Source organism: Phyllostomus hastatus, unplaced genomic scaffold, assembly GCF_019186645.2.
Source record: "Phyllostomus hastatus isolate PE091 unplaced genomic scaffold, TTU_PhHast_1.1 phas_contig_254, whole genome shotgun sequence".
Taxonomy (NCBI): domain Eukaryota; kingdom Metazoa; phylum Chordata; class Mammalia; order Chiroptera; family Phyllostomidae; genus Phyllostomus; species Phyllostomus hastatus.
In genome coordinates, this window is record NW_025333810.1 from 6,406,481 (window position 1) to 6,424,895 (window position 18,415).

General features: G+C 38.9%; 1 long non-coding RNA gene across 3 annotated transcripts in view; it reads left to right on the forward strand.

The window, feature by feature from the left end:
• Positions 1 to 2,635: 2,635 nt before the first annotated feature.
• Positions 2,636 to 18,415, forward strand: part of LOC123818120 — a 177,516-nt gene continuing 161,736 nt past the window's right edge. For all 3 annotated transcript variants that reach the window (XR_006785574.1, XR_006785573.1, XR_006785572.1), the window contains exon 1: positions 2,636 to 2,744. This is a non-coding gene — a long non-coding RNA (uncharacterized LOC123818120). The remainder of the gene's footprint in view (positions 2,745 to 18,415) is intronic.

Below are 18,415 nucleotides of genomic sequence, written 5' to 3' on the forward strand. Positions count from 1 at the left end.
ATGCATTGGTATGAGATGGTTACCTGGGCTCCCAGGTATCATACGTAGCTGTCATTGTGCAGCTATCTAGGCTGCATAGAGGAGAGCCTGGGACCCAGCCTGTGCAGGCACAGCTAAATTGATGCATTAACCATCTAAGCTAGTCACACATTGCTACATTCCCTGAGTTAAAGAAGGACAGTGGCAGTGTTTGCCCATTAAATCATGGATATATCCATTACCCAATATATGTAAAAACTGATATTATTATACAGTATTCTAAGAGAAAGTGTTTAAACTAAAAGGCTTAGAATCAAGTTGAAAAGACCAGAGTAATATATGCGAGACCAAGGAAAGTTGTGATGCTCATACTCAGATGGCATGCAGATAGATCCTAATAATATTGGCCACAGTTGTTAAAGAAATGAGAAAAGACAGGTTGGTGTAATGAAGGAAGCCTCACAAAGGCAGTGTGACCTGAATGTTGAAATTGAGGATAGAACTTATTCAAATGTAAGGGAGTAAGAAGAGTCAACATATTTTACTGTGGAAACAACTCTTTCATTTTTCTTCTTACTTGCCTCCTTGGCAGGGTCCAACCCATTCTAAGGGAGTGAACTTCAGTCACACCCCCACCAACAGGGACAGAATGCAAGTATTTTCCCTCACCTCAGGGGAGTGTTTCAAAACACTCTCTTGGAAAGGAAACAAATTTATTTGGTTGCTAATTATTTTGGCTCTGGTTTTAATGAGCCATCCATTGTAAAAGATAAAGAGGACAATAATGCCTTCTCTCTCTCTCTCTCTCTCTCTCTCTCTCTCTCTCTCTGCAAAGGGTATGGACAAGTATTGCATAGTAGTTAAGAATGGACTCTGAGGCCAGCCTATCTGTGTGTGTATCTCTCTTTTCTAGGTGTGTGACTTTGGGCAAATTGCTTATCCTCTCTATACCTTAGAGTCCTCATCCATAAAATGGGAATAATAATTGTACCTATCTCAAAGGGTTGTAATGATAATTTAAACAATAATAATTATTATTGTTATTATTACTATTTATTGCTATATTGTTAATGGCTCGGAAACCTGAAAAGTTATAGGGAGAGATGGTCTGGACACATGAGAGTACAAAGCCTTGCAAATGATTCCAGGGAAACTGGCCAGGAAGTGTGTGTGTGTGTGTGTGTGGGTGTGTGGGGGTGTGGGTGTGGGTGTGGGTGTGTTTTGGAGAAGGAGAGGCTGGGGATGAGGTAGAGTGCTGCCTGGACAGTGCCTGCTGAATACACCAGAGAGGGACTCCAATCAGATTTATCCCCAGCTGCCAATTGCTGTGCCTAATGAATTTATTTTTGCCCAAACCCAGGACCCAGCCAATTGATCTTGTGATATCTGGGAGAAGGAATATTATCAAGTCTGCTGTTTATATCAGAATTTTCTTTATCAATTGATGGTCCAATAGAACCAAGGGCCATTAATGCTATAGGAATTTGCATCATCCCCATCAAATTAACGTAGTGTGGACAACTATGAACCCTGCAAAACAAACAAGTGAACAAACAATAAAACTCATAACAACTCTCTCAAAAGGGGGTTTCTGAACACAAAAGGGTTTGTGTTGGAGGAGTTCCTCTAAACCTGTATATCTAGGGTGTCTGCATCAGACCACTTTGAGACCCTTATCTAAATGGTGTTTAGACACCTCCTGTTACAAATAGCAGAATCCCGAAATCACTGAAGTAACCCCTTTTAAAGAACTCCTTGTTCCATGGAAAAAGCTCCTCTGACAAGTAGTCTGGGTGGTACCACACAGTGTGGTCCTTGGACCTGCAGTATCAGTTCGCGTGGTAGTTTATGACATACAGCATCTCAGATTGCATTCCAGGCCTAACTAAATCAGAATCTCCCTTTAAAAGGTCCTGGGAGACTCATATGCAAATTAAAGTATGAAAGTTCTGCTCAGTGGGCTCAGATACCTTCTCAAGGCGCCTGACTCACCATACTGGTGCCATAAAGCATTGCAGGAGACGCGGGTTGATCACTGTTCAAAAATCAAGCAAAAGTATCCCCAGAAAGCAGAGGTAATGATAATAAGCATGGCAATTACAAATAAAATCTCTTCTTTGAATGAACAATTAAAGAACTATTTGAAGAAAGATGAGCAAGTCTTCATTTTGAGACTCTTGAACCCTCAGAAGTCTTGAAGTGAAAGATGCCTCTGAAACACAGTGTACCACAGCACCCTGAGAAATTTAGATCAAAGGTGAGAGTCATCAAAGTGTTTGTGAGCTCAAAGGCAAAAAGACATCAGTTCTGAAATGCAAGAATTTTGTTGAGATGGTTTTTGTCCTCTGTGTGTGTCTTCATGAGGAAGAGTGCTCCCTGAGCCTTTGAACCTTGGAGACCTGCATTTCTGAGTGGAAGGGGTGGCATTTTCCTTTAAGCTACAGGTTGCATTCTGTTCACATCCTCAGGCATCAAGGTCAGGCCCTGTTCAGAATAACTGAATGCTAATTGACTTGCTGGGAATTAATGTGCATTATCTTGTTTACACCAATGTTCTGCTGGCAGTTTGTAAATCATTCTCTCTGGCAGGCTCTGACATGGGTTTGAAGTTTGTTTCGGTTTCACAGGAATTGGGTTTATCTCTAGCTACACTAGAGGGTGAGAGAAATTAGGATAAGAGAGGGGGGACCTCTCCTCTGCACACTTCTGTATCATGAATGATCATCACAACTGACAGAAATGGTGGAGCCTGCATTTACCTCCAGGTAAGAAACAGACTGGCTATATAATTATGCTAACACTTTCCAGGGAGATTTTTTTGTTGTTCTTTAGCTTTGCCAAATGTATGCAGGCTCCTGCTTGCTTGAGCATTCCTTTTGGCAATTAACCACCCCGCCCCCACACACACACACACACACACACACACACACACGACACGAACTGGCTGGCACACTCATAAAGACCATGCAAGGTGACCTCAGTGATTTGTGTGGCTACCCCTTGCTATGTTCCATTTCTCAGTGCAGTGGGCAGCCTTCCAAATACACAGCAGCTCTCTGTGCGGCAATTACTTCAAGTTCCACTGAAACTCCAAGCAGGGGATGTACAGTTTCCCTACATCGTGCTTTGCTTTTTGTCTTTAATAATTTGAACCCCACTGTTGTTTATTTTGCTTGCCCTTAACTGGCTGTGTAACCTTGGGCAAGTCACTGTGCTTAAAATTCCTTATCTATAAAATTAAGGGGTTATACTTTTCAGCTATAGACTGGGTTTCACGCTTTTTCTTTTGCTTCTTGGAAGCAGAATGATTGCCAGCACCACGGCTGCTCATCTGGGATCTGAAGGCTGGAGGGAGCTGCAATGCTGTAGTGAGAAACGTTGTGGCCTTGTCTGGAGTTTCAGATCTGACTCAGACTTAGTGTGTAGCTTCAAGCATTTCTCTTGAACCTTCTGTTTCTTCATCTGTAAAATGGAAATAAATATCCTGCCTTGCCTACTCTGTAAGACTGTGATGAAAGTGTGCATTGAGCTTAGGGAAGTGGTATGCAGTGCAGAGGCTGATAAATTACCAGGTTTGTCTGGTAAGTTCCTTTAGCCAGGGAAGTGACTTCAAGCTGTTCTCAATGGCCAAGTGTCCTCAGTTAGCCACACCTGCAGTGCTCAGCTCAGGCTACACAGCAGAACCCTATAGAGATACAGTTCCCCTGGCCACCCTCAACACAGGTCAATCAGAACTTCTGGGGGAAAGTGTCAGGCTTAGGAGACAGATGTGCAGCCAGACTTGAGAACCACTGATCTCAGGACAAGGAAGTCTTAACCACTCTCTTGATCTCAAATCCTATTGTATATGACAGGATGTCCTTTCTCACATCTACTACCTGAGGGGTAGTGTGGACGGGATAGAGTCTGCAGGGAACTGTCCTCTTATAGCCTTCTTATTAAGCTTGACAAATATACCTTTCAGTCCTGATCCATGGTTTTCTTACCATCTATTAAATGGAAGAAATCTCTGATACTACTATTGGAAATGAACTTCCTGAGAACTGTACATCTTTTGGGAACTAGGCAAGGTTTGACTTGAACTATATTTACTCTCTCTAAGCCTACTTTTAAGCATTAACCTGGGCACAGTTCAACTTGATCTGTTGCCCTTTGGAGCACAGCAGTTCTAGAGGATGAGAGAGTAAAAAGAGAAGAGGAAGTAGAGAAGAGCATCACAAATAAGTTTCTACTCAGATAATTTTGTTACAGTTAGAGTCTGTTTGGCACTGACACTAGTTAAGTTCTGTGCTTAAGGAACCTCTGTGGGATGAATATCTGGACTTTATGCAAATTGTTTCACAAGCCACCACAGTTTATGCTTAGTCTTTGACTCCATTGTTCTGAACAATTTCCACAGTGTCTGGGACTGAATTCAAGCTAGATAGTTAAGAGGCACAGTCCCAGGCAGGTGCCATTGAGAACCTCAGAGAAAGTGGTCAGAGGGAAGGATGGGGGAAAAATAACACCATCCAAAGTATGTGATTCAAAATTTAAACAGCAAAGCAAACTCTGAGGAGGTGGACTTTTTATTTATTTCATTTTAGTTTGTCAGTGAAATGAAATAAGAACATCTGTCTCCTGCTAAATGGGAGCCACAGTCTTTCAGGTGAGAATGATAATGCTGGGGCAACGCATTTCTGCAAACTTGCCTTAATCTGCTTCTGGGGTAATGGACTTTCACAGTGGCCTCAAGTACCGCTCTTAATAGCTTCTTGCTTCTTCTAGCAGAAATTCACCAGTTGTTTTCAGATGTCTGTTCACTTTGAGGAGAAGAACAACAAAAACTTCTCTGAGAGAAAGAGAAAAAAGATTAAACACTTTCTTTAATCTAGCAGAGAAGAAGAAATTATTACCTCAGTGTGTGCTTCTACTGGTATGAACAACAGTATTAGGAGGGAATCTGGTTTCTTCATGACTGAAAAATATTTAGGACACAGAACTTGGTATCCAGCTCCTCAATATTTCCCTGGTTACATCAATACTGTGAGCTCTGGGCTCCAGGGAGAAAGTCTAAAAATACTAGAGTCTATTTGTTCAAAAGCAAGTAACAAAGATAGAAGGGACCTGCTTTTGCCTTATAGGAAAAAAGGAATGTAAAATCTTAATGTTTTCATTTTTAAGCTCTAAATCAAAGGCAGACTTTGGACTATTCTTTATTTTTATTTTTAATTGGCAATGTGGAGAGATGGTAGCACAAACTCAAGTGGCACAAAAGGAAATAGACTGAAAAGTTAGTCTCCCTTTCAACATGGCCCACCAGCACTCCAGCCTCCTTCCCTGTGGCCACCTCTGAGGCCAGTTTCCTGTGGTTCCTTCCAGAGATACTCTCTGCATAGCAAAGTGGAAGTGTGTGTGTGTGCCCACGTGGGCACAGGTATGCCCAGTCAGAGGGCTCTCTCTCCATTACAGTAAAATAAGTAATTGCATTCTACACACACTCTCTTATGCTTTGCTTTTTCTCACTTAAAAACATGTCCTGGAGGTAATTTCATATCAGGACATTGAGACCAATCTTCTTCACTTTAATGCTTTACAGAAGTCCACTGAGGCATGTATCATAATTTACTTAACCAGCTGCCCACTGATGGGAATTTAGGCTCTTTGGCTTCATTTACCAATACAATGTTGTAATGAATATTCTTATACATACATCTTATAGTGTAAAATATTTTTGACTCTTAAGCTGCCATGATGTAACTTGATTCTCACATCTCTTCTGTGGTTGCAAGTTTCTCCCAGACCAGCAGGAAACTTTAGCAGACTTAACTGTATTTTATTTTTGCAATACTAACTATAGGTTAGAATGTAGTGCTGATTTCTGGTTTTTGGATTTCCCTCTGGCTTAGTTGGGCTGTTATCAACCTTGCTAGGGAAGGTGGAAGTGGGAGCTATGTGTACATACAGGCACTAGATTAGTTACTGAGCCGATATGGCTCTTTCTGCTAACATCAGAAGGTCACAAAAGTCACCTCAACAACCTGAGGAAATCAATTTCAATAATTGCGTAGGTATCACCTCTGACTCAGGGCTGTCTGAATGCATAGAATTTCTGCCTCTGCATTGATAAGGCCACACATATCTATACAACAAGACTCGGGGCTCCCTAGGGATCTGGTTTTCAAAACTCTGAATAAATACAAGCTGGAATACATCTGGAATGAGATTAAAGTCCCTGGGAACATTGGACCTTTAATAGCAAGCATTTTTGAGGGATTGGTAAATAGGGATCCAGACTTGTAGGGATGGGTGAGGTAATCTTCCCAGTCACCAGATTCTGGTCCATTCAAAGATAACTAGGTTGTCTTTAAAAGCTGGAGGCCTCAGGGTAGAATTTCTAGAGAACACCTGTCCTTTGGTAAAGAAAAAAGAAGCAATATTAGGGACAGTGTCATACAGGACCAAGGTAGTGAAAAGAACACAGGTTTAAATTTAGAATATCCATACTTTCATTGAAGAAATGCATGATTTGGTTAGGGCCAAGTCAGAAAGCCCAAGTCAAACCTAAATAAAAAAAAGAAACATAGGAATACTATGCTGCAGGAAAAAAGAAGGATCTCCTACCTTTTGTGACAGCATGGATGGAGTTGGAGAGCATTATGCTAAGTGAAATAAGCCAGGTGGTAAAAGACAAATACCACATGATCTCACTTATAAGAGGAATCTAATGAACAAAATAAATGAATGAGAAAAACAGAACTAGAGACATGGAAACATGGAACAGACTGACAGCTATCAGAGAGGGGTGAAGGAATGGTGGAAAGAAGAGGAAGGGATTAGTCAAAAAACATGTATGAATGGCCCATGGACATGGACAATGGTGCGGGGATTGAATATAGGAGCAGAGGTTGGGCTGGGAGGAGAAGGGCAAAGGGAGAAAAGTTGGGACAACTGTAATGGAATAAACAAGAATAATTAAAAAGGAAAAAGGAAACATATTTGTTATGTGGATTTCTCTTGACTCAAAGATTTACGAAGCATCACTATACTGAATCTCCCCTCACCTTTCAAGCTTTTGTCTCTTTTGTGTTGGTTCCAAATGGTGGGACAGTGGCTGCCAGCAGCTTCTGTCCTAAATCCTCCCAGGCTCAAGGCTGGCAGATAGAAAATCTCTTCTTCCCCTCAGAGTTCAAACCAAAGTTCTGGATGGGCAAAGGTCTAAAGTCAGAGTGCTCTTACCAAATGAATGGGGCAGTGGCTAGCTGGTGCCCCAAATTTATAAATGTCCAAAACAGCTTCTCACTAGGTATATGGCTTTGGCTCAATTCCTTATTGGTGTATTTTCTTTTTTGTGAAGTGTGGTTAAACTTAATTATCTTTGTGGCCTCCTGCAGTTCTAAGCTATTTTCCTTTCTTCCTCTCTTCCTTTGCTTTTCATATTTATTGAGCATTTACCCTAGATAGGCATTTTGGTCCTATTTCTGATTGTTTATGTTTTAATAGGTATAAGAAACTGATATATGTTTTAAAATGAAAATATACATAATCAAATAGAGACTAGTATGTAGAGCAATAGGAACGCAGAAGAGGGAGCAAACAGTCCACTTGTGACCATAATATTTGAATCCAGTTTGCAATTTGACCAGACTAATAAGTCTGTGGTGCAAATATTAGCAGGTTGGGTATATGGAATAGAGGTGTAAAGCTGGAATTACTAACAAGGAGAAAAGTACAATGGCAAATTCACCCTCATTTATGTCTTGAGTTACTACAATCACCTACACTATTCTGCTAGTACCCAAAAAGGGTTAAGGATAACATAGAGACAGATAAGAAGGCATTAGTGAAATAATCAAAGAGGGGACAAGCATGATTTCTGAGCAAGTATTAGGGAACTGAGTTAAACAATAAATTAGATAATTAGATAATTGTTTTAATAAGATACTATCAATTGTTTTAATAAGATACTATCAAGGAACCAAAAAAGGTCTGATTTAACTAAATCAAACTAAACCATACCACCACCAACACTACCAGAAAACATGTAGTGATTTGTAGTACATAACCCAATGAAGTTAGAAATTAGTTGACAAAGAGATTGGATTTTTTTCCTAAAATCTTGAAACATAGAAGAGTTTCCCATGTGATGGACTGAGTGTTTTTACCTGAAGTAAGAGGAATGAACTAGAAGATCTCTTAATGCCCTAGGGTCCTTACATTTGAATATTTTGTCTTAACTTGATGGCTATTCTATGAAGTGACTTTAGCTCAGATGAAAAATTGCTACTGCATAATAGTTGATGCTGATTAGGAGACACGTGTGCTGGTTCAGAGAACTGTTTTAAAGAATACAAAGAGAATTTCATTCTCTCTAAATTCCAGTGGAAAAAATGACAAGAATTATTAGAAAAATAACATTTCTATTCTTCTCAGTCATATTCTCCTTGAGAATGCCAAAAGATATCAGAGAGATGATGACTGAAAAGACAGGAACTGCTGGAACAGAAAGGAGTTAACTGGGGAAGAAAGAGTTGGCTTTCCTACCACCCCTTCCCTTTCTAATCCAATTCTTTTTTAAAGTAAATCTTTAAGTGTATACACATATATTCACTTCTCTGGGAAGAGTTCATTAGCCTTATTTAGAAATAAGAGAGTGGCTTACTTCATCCTTTAAAGTTCCCTCCAGGAGTGTTGTTGTTCTATAACAATGCCTTAACTAGTGTCAGGAAACTAAATATGTATTTTTGATTTTGACACAAAAAGGGAAAATGATGTTTCAAAGAGAAGGAAAAGAGAGAGGGGTGAGAGAGAGAAATGAAGTCTTTCCCATTCAATGTTTACTGTTCACAGGAATACGAATATTTAGCATTGTTGTGATTTTTATACTGATGATGAATGTCAGTTTTCTGCAAAGATGTGAATTAATTCTTGAACTGAAGTCTAAAACTCAAAAGAAATTTCTATCACATATTATAACAAGCTGTGCTAGGTACTGTGGAGAATATGAAGACATGGTCACCATTTCAGGGGACTTCTTTAACTAATAGGAGGTAAGATTTAGACTGACACAGCCATAATATACTAAGAGATGTTCACAGAAAGAAAAATCTCTCAGGAGACACTGTAAAGATGAAGTAAACTTTGATGTGGACCTGGAATCAATGGTCAATTTTCTGGCAAGAAATGAGGTGAGTGGAGAGGAATAGCATGTGCAAAGGGACAGAGGTAAGTGAGCAAAAGGGGCAACAGGTATATCGGTTTGTTTGACTAGAAGAGTAAGTTACATGTGGAGTGGGTGTGACTTACCAGGGACTTAAATAGTAGGTGAGGTATAGCAAAAGCTATGTAGAAATCTCGGGCTTATCTTTGCAGAGGAGAGGGGACTGGCCCATCAGGAAGTATGGACAGATGGTTGTGCTGAGGTCTTCCTGCTGGATCATTATTCTATATTGTGGTAGGAAGGCAACAGGCCTGGAAGGACTGTGAGGAGATCAGAAGGGAAGAGAGAATGTTTTCTGGTTCATCAGCGTTCTTATGTTTGAGGCCCATTCTCATTATTGCTTGAGTTTGGTCTTTTAAATTGTTTTTTTTCTCTGGAACAAACTGTTAGTCGTGTTTCCAGCATTAGTTCCCATTCCTCTCCTATCTGTTAGAAACAGTGACCTACTGTTGCGCATAATCCTTGGCAGGTGCTTTGACTTGTGATCACTGATTCTAAATCACCCCTACAAAGTGAATATTATCTCTACTTTATAGTCAAGCCAACTGGAACTCACAGAATTTAAGCATCTGTCCCCACATAATGTGGGTACTAAGGGTTAGAGCCAAGTTGGTGTGTTCTAATTCAACATTGTGTGTTTTTAAAAATTTTTAAGCCTCAATTTAAAAATTTACTTTTGATCTGCATAAGACTAAATGTGTGGCCATGTAGTAATTTTCTAAAAGGGAAGTTGTTATAAGTGAAATTCGTTTAATAAATATCAAATATAAACATTTTTATTTACACCAGAACTATCAGAAGTAGGTTGATCAGTTATTATGAAACTTATCAGGTGATTCTATTAAGTAGCCAATCAATAGAATGTAAATATACATTCCATTGATTGTATTCTATGTATATTTATATTGTATTGATTATTAGATAAATAGATTCTATAGATTGTTAGATAGATGGGTGGATAGATAGATAGATAGATAGATGGATATCTTTTGGATGATTGATGTATGCCCATATTATGAGAAAATCACTGCTGAAAATAATAAATAGTACCTGTTCATTATGAAACTTACATTTTCAAATATTAAAAAAATGTGAATGAGCTACATTTGAAAAAATCCTCACACAAGGATATGTTTACTGATTTTAGAGAGAGAGGAAGGGGTAGAGGGAGTGAGGGAAGGAGAGAGAGAGTTGTGAGAAACATCAATCGGTTGCCTCCCACATACACCCCAACTGGAGGTCAAACTTGCAACCTAGGTATGTGACCTAACTGGGAATCAAACCTGCAACCTTGTAACCTTTTGGTGTATGGGGCAATACTCCAACCAACTGAGCCATCTGGGACCTGGCCATGGCAGAGTGAGCCTCTTTTGAAGTGGATCCTACAGACCAACAAGTTGACATAGGATCAAAACCACATGAAAAATCCACAATAAGAAGCCAAGTCCTTACCTTATTTCTGACAAAAAATAACAGATAATCAGATGACTTTTTTATTTAAAGCCACGTTATCTGTCCTCAGGTCTATCAGTTACCACTGTTTTCTTTAACACCCTGTCCTTGCTAAATAGGTTCACAAATTTCCCATAGTACTAGACTTAGAGGTCATTCTTAGACTCATCAACATGGGGGTCCATTCATCCAGGCTGATCTGGCTATGGCCATTGCTGAGGGTCCAACCTGCCAATAGCAGGCCAACACTGAGCCCCTGCTGTAGCACATTATCCAGGGGAAGCACTCTGCTAATTGCATAGGACATTCCCATCAGAGGAAAGACACCATGTTGTTCTTATTGGAATAGACACTTACTCTGGGTTCTGATTTGCTTTCTCTTCCAGAACCACCATTCATAGCCTTAAGGCATGTCTTATTCACTGTCATAGTATATTAGTTTTGAATGTTGCATAACAAATTACCACAAACTTATTGACTTAAACACACATTTATTACCTTAGTTTCCATGGGTTGAGATTATGAAGCAAGATGGGCTTGGTTCTCTACTGTCTCACCCAGGGCTACAATGAGCTAAAAGGCTGTGTTCTCATTTGGAGGCTTCCAAACTCACTCAGATTATTATTGGCTATCATCTGGAGAATAATCTCCAGCTATAGAGGTCACATGTAGTTCCTTACCATGTAACGCACTCTGTTGGCAGCTCAAAAAAATGGCTATTTACTTTTCAAGGCCAGCAGGAGAATCCTTTTTTCTAGTATGTTATGATGAAATCTTACAAGATGGAGGTCTAGGTATATGCAGCTCACCTTCGTGCACAACCACAGCAAAATAACAGCTAAACTATAGAATAAATATTGCTCAGAACTTCCATACAGAAAATAGAACTGTATGGAAGTCTGACAACTAAGGAACTAAAGAAATCACATTCATCCAGATAGGTAGGAGGGGTGGAGGGGCAGATGGGTGGAGTTGTAGGAATGTGGAATGGGCTGGTCTGAAATCAACATGTGGTGGATATAAAACAGAGGGATACTTTGGGAGCGAGGAGTCCAACCCCACACCAGAACACCCACTCCACAGTTCCAGTGCCAGGAAGATAAGTCCCCACAACTTCTGGCTGTTAAAATTGGTGGGGGTTGGGTCAGTGGAGGGAACTGAGGGATTCTCAGGGAATCTCTTTTTGGAGGGCCCCTTACATGAATTCACTCAGAGTCACTCTGTCTATGTTCCAGCACTGGGGCAGCACCTTGAAGCACATTTAAAGCCACGTTATCTGTCCTCAGGTCTATCAGTTACCACTGTTTTCTCTAACACCCTGGTATACGGGAACTAAAGTGTCTGGCATCAGGGTGAGAGCTGGGGGACAACTTCCTCCTAGACAGAACTGCAGAAAGTGGCCATTGTTCCTTTTCTGAGCCCTCCCTCACACAGAGCCACAGTGTGGTGACGCCATTCTGAAACTTCATCAGCCTGACTCACATGGTTAGTCCCACCCTGATGATTACCTAAGGCTCCACAACATCCAAATTATGGACCACACAAGCTGGTAACAATAGCTTTTCTATATGAATGAATGGGGTGGATGCAGGCTTCAGACCTTCCTAAATATGCTCAAACAAGAAACATCTGAGCCCAGCCCCCAGACATCTTGCTGAGTGCCCCCAATCCCTGTGCTAGCAGTAGCCATCTGCAGATTGCTTGATAGCTTATGCCAAGGGGCCCTGAGAGAACACAGGTGGTGTCTGACTTTGGCTTCACCACCTGAGAAACCGTAGAGGCTATGTGCATAGCAGACAGTTACAGACCACATCAGAAAACCACCATCCAACCACCTCCACAAGGTAGGTGATTGCTGGCCAGTGGTCATGCCATTTCTACCAGCTGTCTGGCCTGGGTAAATCCCTCCCCTTGACCTGCTAACAGCAATCAAGACTTAACTACAAGAGGAGGAAGTGCTCAGCCCACACTGAGGGTCCACCTTGAGTACCCAGGGTGCGGGATAGGAGAGGATGTGCCACTGGACCCTACAGGGCACCAACTACATTAGGCCATACTACCAAGGCACAGAGTCAAAGCAGTTCTACCGAATACATAGAAACAAACACAAGGAGCCTGCCAAAATGAGGAGACAAAGAAATATGGCCCAATGAAAGATAAGAACAAAACTCCAGAAAAAATGTCTAAACAAAATGGAGATAAACAATCTATTAGATGCAGAGTTCAAAACACTGGTTAAAAGGGTGCTCAAGGAACTCAGTGGGTACTTCAGCAACATGAAGTGATCCAATCAGAAATGAAGGAGACACTAAGTGAAATAAAGAAAAAAAGTACAGGGAATCAACAGTGGTGTAGAGATCTAAGAATCAAACCAATGATTTGGAACATAAGGAAGAAAAAGACATTCAATTAGTACAGCAAGAAGATAAAGGAATCTAAAAAATCAAGAATAGTGTAAGGAGCTTCTGGGACAACTTCAAGCATTCCAATATGCACATCATAGGGATGTCAGAGGGGAAGAGAAAGAGCAAGAATTTCAAAACCTATTTGAAAAAATAATATTTGAAAACTTCCCTAATTTGGTGAAGAAAATAGACATATAAGTCCATGAAGCTCAAAGAGTCCCAAATGAGATGGATGTAAAGAGGACCATTCCAAGACACATCATAAGTAAAATGCTGAAGGTTAAAGATAAAGAGAGAATCTTAAAAGCAGCAAGAGAAAAGCAGATAATTACTTATAAAGGAGTTCCCATAAAACTGTCAGCTGATATCTCAAAAGAAACTTTGTAGGCTAGAAGGGATTGGAAAGAAGTATTCAAAGTGATGAAAAGCAAGGACCTAGACCCTAGATTACTCTATCCAGCAAAGCTATTATTTAGATTTGAAGGGGAGATAAAATGCTTCCCAGATAAGGTCATGTTAAAGGAGTTCGTCATCACCAAGGCCTTATTACATGAGATGCTGAAGGGACTTATTTAAGAAAAAGAAGATCATAACTATGAACATTAAAATAGCAGTAAATACATAAGTATCAACAACTGAATCTAAAAAACAAACTAAGCAAACAAGCAGAACAGAAACAGAATCACAGATATGGAGAACTATTGGGATGGTGACCAGTTGTGATGGGGGGTTTGGGGAAATGGGGAAAAACTGAAGAGATTAAGAATTATACATTGGTAGTTACAGAATAGGCAGGGGTATCTTAAGCAAGTATTGGAAATGGAGCTGCCCAAGGGCTTATATGAATGACCCATGGACATGAACAAAGGAGGAGGGAATATCTGGAAAGGTGGGGGGTGTGGGTGGAGGTGGGCAAAGGGAGAAAAACTGGGACAATTGTAATAGCATAATCAATAAAATAAAAAAGATTAAGTCTTACATAATGGAATATGATTTTGAGAGTAATATTCCATCATCTTTGTCATATCTGCAGAGTCCCTTTTGCCATGTCAAATAACATTTACAGGTTTTGGGGGTTAGGATGTGGACCTGTTTGGACAGCAATTGTTCTACCTATCACAGGAAGTTGTAGTGGGTGGGAGCCCCTGGATGCACTAATCATCTTAACTAGGAAGAGAATAAGCTCCACAACAAAGAATTGTGTGACACAAATGTCAATAACGTTAAAGTTGAGAAACCCTGGTTTAGGGTAATTTGTTATACACCACTATTGAGGCTTTAGCTGAAGACATTGATAATGATGATTCCCTAAAATTATCAAAGCCTTAAGGAGGATTGAAGGAAAAGCAAAAAAACTAAGAGCCATCAGGTTTGTTATTAAATCTAAGATTTGTAATATACTAAATGTTTGGAGTGTGGAAAATCTGCCCCTAAATCTGTTTAGTCATTTATAAAATGGACACAATTACACTAGCTTATAGAGATGTTCCAAGGCTTAAGAGAACTTATATACATAAGAGATCTTTGTAAAGAGGTATATAAAACTAAAGCATTTTTTATTATTAGGATAACTGGAATTCTATTTTGATAAAAGTTACATTAGGATAATACATTGCAGGACTTATAAAAACAGGTCTAAACATTTGCCACCAAATTCTATGGATTTCTTTTTTTAACTGTTTATTACAGTTGTCCCAACTTTTCTTTCCCTTTTAGCCCAGCCTCTCTCTCCCACAGTCAATCTCCTTTCTATTGTCCATGTCCATGAGTCATTCATACACATTCTTTAACTAATCCCTTCCCCTTCCTTTCACCATTCCCCACATCCCTCCTCCCCTCCTACAGTTATATAAGTCTGTTCATGTTTCCATGTCTCTGATTCTATTTTTCTCATTAGTTTATTTTGTTCATTAGATTCCAGTTATAAGTAAGGTCACATGATATTTGTCTTTCACTGACAACTTGATTTCACCTAGCAAAATAGTCTTCAGTTCAATCCATGCTATCACAAAGGTAGGACTTCTTTCTTTCTGCTATGTAGCATTTCATTGTGTAAATGCACCACAGTTTTTTAATCCTCTCATCTACTGATGGGTGCTTGGGCTGTTTCCAACACTTGGCTATTGTAAATAGCACTGCTATAAACATCAGGGTGCATAAGTTCTTTTGAATTTGTGTTATGGGATTCTTAGGGTATATTCCCAGCACTGGAAACACTGGGTCAAAAGGCAGATCCACTTTTAATTTTTTGAGGAAATTCCATACTGTTTTAACAGTGGCTGCACCAGCCTGCATTCCCACAAATGGTACTGTAGGGTACCTGTTTCTCCACATCCTTGTCAGCACTTGTTGTTTGTTGATTTAGTAATGATAGCCATTCTGAAAGGTGCGAGGTGACATCTCATTATAGTTTTACCCTGCATCTTTCTGATGGCTAGAGGAAGCACTTTTTTCATATGTTTATGGGCCATCTGTATGTCCTCCTTGGAGAGGTGTCTATTCAGGTCTTTGCCCATTTTTTAATTGGGTTGTTCTTCTTCCTGGAGTGGAGTCACATGAGTTCTTTGTACATTTTGGAGATTAAACTCTTGTCTGGTGTATCATTGGCAAATATGTTCTGCCATATAATCAGCTTCTTTTTCATTTTGATGATGGTTTCTTTAGCTGTGCAGAAAATATTTAATTTGAGGTAGTCCCATCTGTTTATTCTTTTCCTTTATTTCTCTTGCCCTTGGAGATATATTGGCAAAAGTATTGCTACATGGGATGTCTGAAATTTTACTGCATATGTTATTTGTTAGAACTTTTATGATATTTCAACTTACATTGAAGTCCTTTATCCATTTTGAGTTTATTCTGATGTATGGTGTATATTGGTGGTCTAGTTTCATTTTTGGGCATGTACCTGTCCAGTTCTCCCAACACCATTTGTTGAAGAGGCCATTTTTACTCCATTGTACATTTGTGCCTCCCTGTCAAATATTAATTGGCCATTGAGCCATGGGTTTATTTCTGGGCTCTCTATTCTGTTCCATTGTTCTACCTGTCTGTTCTTATTCCAGTGCTAGACTGTCTTGATTACAGAGTGCTTGTAATATGGCTTCATATCAGGTATTTTGATCTCTCAAACTTTGTCTTTCTTTCTCAGGATTTCTGAGGGTATTTGGGGTCTTTTTTGGTTCCACGTAAATTTTTGGAATACATTTTCTAGATCTGTGAAGTATACCATTGGTATTTTAATAGAAATTACGTTGAATTTATAGATTGCTTTGGCTTGTATGGACATTTTAATTATGTTAATTCTTCCAATCCCCAAACACAGTATAGGCTTCTTTTTATTTCTGTCTTCCTCAATTTGTTTCTTCAGTGTTTTATACTTTCCTGAGTACAGATATTTTACATCCTTAGTTAAATTTATTCCTAGGTACTTTATTTTACTTGTTGCTATAGGAGATGGGATTTTTTTTTAGTTTCTGTTTCTGATAATTCATTGTCAGTGTATAAGAAGACCATTGATTTCTGAATGTTGACTTTGTATCTCACTAGTTAGCCAAATTCACTTATTAGGTCAAGTAGTTTTTTGGTGGGGACCATAGGGTTTTCTATATACACTATCATGTCATCCACAGATAATTATAGTTTTAACTCCTCCTTTCTAATTTGGATGCCTTTTATTTCTTTGTCTTATCTGATTGCTGTAGCTAGAACTTCCAGTAATATGTTGAATAACAATAGTGAATAACAGACATCCTTGTCTTGTTCCTAATCTTAAGGGAAACCCTTTTAGTTTTTCTCCACTGAGTATGATATTAGCAGTAGGTTTCTCATATATGGCCTTTATTATGTTGAGGTATGCTTCTTCTATTTCCACAATGCTGAGTGGGGTTTTTTTTTGTTATCCTAAATGGGTATTGGATTTCATCAAATGCTTTTTCATCATCTATTGATGTGATCATGTGATTTTTGTCTTTCATTTTGTTTATGTGATATATTACATGCATTGATTTGTGAATAATATATCATCTTTGCATCCCTGGGATAAATTCTACTTGATCATGATGTATGATGTGCTTAAAGTATTGCCAGGTCTGCATTGCCAGTACTTTGTTGACGACTTTAGCATTAATGTTCATCAGAAATATTGACCTATAATTTTCTTTCTTTGTTGTGTCTTTACCTTGATTTGGAATTAGGATAATACTGGCCTCATAAAAAAAGACTTGGAAGTCTTCTCTCTTCTTGAATTTTTTTAGAATAGTTTGAGAAGCATAGTTGTTAGTTCTTCTTTGAGTTTTTGGTAAAATTTGTCTGTGAAGCCATGTGGTCCAGTGCTTTTGTGTGTTGGGAGTTTTTGATTACTGCTTCAATTTTGCTAGTTGTTATTGGTCTGTTAAGGCTTTCTGCTTCTTCTTGATTCAGTTTGAGATGTTGTATGTTTTCAGAAATTTTCAGGTTGTCCAGGTTTGTCATATAGTTGTTCATAGTAATTTCTTACAATCCTTTATATTTCTGTGGTATCACTTGTTAGTTTTACTCTTTCATTTCTGATTTTATTTATTTGGGGCCTATCTCTCTCTCTTTTGATTAGTCTGGCTAAGGAATTGTAAATTTTCTTTATGTTTTCAAAGAACAAGCTCCTAGATTCATTGATCCTTTAAATTATGTGTAGGTTTTATTTTTCTTGTTTTGTTTTGTTTCTGTGTCATTTAATTCTGTTCTGATCTTGATTATTTCCTTATTTCTACTCACTCTGGGCTTTTTTTGTTGTTGTTGCTTTTCTTCTAGTTCTATAGATTGGCCTGTATTGCTATGAACTCCCTCTCAAAACTACCTTAGCTGTGTCCCATAGGTTTTGTGGTGGTGTGTGTTCATTTACATTTTTTTCCAGGTATGTTGTGATTTCTTTCTTGATCTCATTGTTAACCCATTCATTATTTAATAACATGTTATTTAGTCCCCATGTATTTGAATGTCTTTGAGTTTTTCCCTTGAGGTTGATTTTTAGTTTCAAGCCATTGTGATTCAAAAAAAATTTGATATGATTTCAATTTTCTTGAATTTGTTAAGACTTGTTTTTGTGTTCTTGTGGTCTATCTTTGAAAATGATCAATGTGCATTTGAGAAGAATGTGTACTTTGCTTCTGTGAGGTGAAATGTTCTGTAAAAATCAACTAAGCCATTCGATCTAGAGTGACATTCAATGCCACAATATCTTTGTTGATTCTTTGGAAGATCTATCCATTGTTGACAATGGGTTGTTAAGCCCCCCTAAAATCACTGTATTGTTATTGATCTTCTTCTTAAAGTTCTCTAAGATTTTCCTTATATATTTAAATGCTTCTTTGTTGGGTGCCTATGTGCTTACAAGGGTTATATACTC